The sequence below is a fragment of the Humulus lupulus genome, chromosome 8, assembly GCF_963169125.1.
Source record: "Humulus lupulus chromosome 8, drHumLupu1.1, whole genome shotgun sequence".
Taxonomy (NCBI): Eukaryota; Viridiplantae; Streptophyta; class Magnoliopsida; order Rosales; family Cannabaceae; genus Humulus; species Humulus lupulus.
In genome coordinates this window covers 114002062-114003870 of record NC_084800.1, presented here as the reverse complement: position 1 = coordinate 114003870, position 1809 = coordinate 114002062, and the positions used below count along the sequence as shown (strand labels likewise).

General features: G+C 38.0%; 1 non-coding gene across 1 annotated transcript; it reads left to right on the top strand.

Annotated features, from left to right (window-relative positions):
• The first annotated feature begins 812 nt into the window (after positions 1-812).
• LOC133798948 (small nucleolar RNA R71) lies at positions 813-919 on the top strand. The gene has a single exon (XR_009876164.1). It is a non-coding gene; the product is annotated as a small nucleolar RNA R71 (small nucleolar RNA).
• Positions 920-1809: the final 890 nt, after the last annotated feature.

Sequence of the window (1809 nt, the reverse complement as noted above, 5' to 3'; positions counted from 1 at the left end):
TCCACTCCTCAAAGTAATAGCTTGACACTGTTCTTTAGGATTAACTTTTGTAGTGCTAGGCAAATTTCCTTGAGCTCTATTATACATTAAAGTAGCCAACTACCCTATTTGAGTCTCCAAACTCCTTATGGATGCCCTGGTTTCAATCATAAATTGGTTAAGTGCATCAAGTTGGGGCTCAGCTGGTTTCATTGGCATTTGGTGTGGTGGTTTATTTTGTGGTTGATAATATCCAAGTGGAGGTTGTTGGTATGCATGTTGCTGCTGATATGGTGGTCTATTTTGGGGAGGTTGATATTGTGGCTGAGGTGGAGGGTAAGGTTTGTTGAGTGTTTTGATTATTAGACCATGAAAAATTAGGATGGTTCTTCCAACCTGGGTTGTAGGTCATGGGATTGAGATTATTGGGTTGTCTCTAGTAATTCCCTATAGCTTGAACTTCTTCCATAGGCATGTTATTCATATCTAGAGCAGGGCATTGGTTGAGTGGATGGGTTGTACCACACAATTCACATAGGTTTTGAACTTGCATAGCTTGAGATGGGAGTGTAGTCATGTGTAGTTGCTTTGTCAAGGCTGCTACTTGAGCTGTAAGCATTGATATATCGTCCAATTCCATCCTTCCAGCCACCTTCTTTGGTTGTCCCCTTTCAGTTGGCCATTGATAATTATTCATCGCCATCTCTTCTAATAGCTCATACGCCTCATTAGCACTCTTACTCATAAAAGCACCTCCCGCCGCTTCATCTATAATTGTTCTAGTTGTTCCATTCAACCCATTGTAAAAATTATGCACCAACATCCACTTTTCTATACCATGATGTGGACACTTCCATAACAATTCCTTAAATCTCTCCCAAGAATCATACAGTGAGTCCCCTTCCATCTGAAAAAAATTATTGATCTCTCTCCTTAGTTTTGCAGCCTTCGCTGGAGGAAAGAACTTGGCAAGGCACTTCTGAGCTAACTCCTCCCATGTAGTAATAGAATTCACCTGTAAAGATATCAACCAAATCTTCGCCCTATCCCTCAGGGAAAATGGGAATAGCCTCAATCTTATAGCATCATCGCTCACCCCATTCATCTTGAACGTAGCACATAACTCAAGAAAATTAGCTATGTGTAAATTGGGATCCTTCGTTGGCATACCTCCAAACTGAACAGTTGATTGGACCATTTGAAGAATTGCTGGTTTAATCTCAAAATTATTTATAGCAATTGTTGGAGGTCTGATGCATGAATGCACTCCTGTAACAATAGGGAGTACATAGTCTCTCAAAGTTCTTGGTCCTTGCTCCCTTGGAACCTCTGCAACATTATTAGCACCGTTTCCCAAATGTCAGCCATGGTAAACTCCAATCTTTTCTTCACCTTTCGCTTCTGTCTACAAGTATTTTCAATTTCCAGATCTATTGATATAATCTCCTTTTGTCTATTTCTTCGCATATACCAAAAATTTCTGAAACACAATAGAACCTTAATCCAAATACATGTTAAACAAAAATAAAATAAAACAACCAAATTAGAACAAACAACAATTAACTGTGATATTGAAAATTAAGTCCCCGGCAACGGCGCCAAAAACTTGATCTGTGAAAATTAGCACGCAAGTATACGTGGTCAATTCAAGCAATATATGATAAGTAGAGTATCGATCCCACGAAGACTGTTTTCCAAATACCACTAATTGTTCTTTAACTTTCTACTTGCTAAGTTTAAACTTAAATGAATAATGAATAATGAAAATTAAAAATGAATACTCTAAATTATGAACAGAAGTTAAATAACTATAAGCAAAACAATGAATCA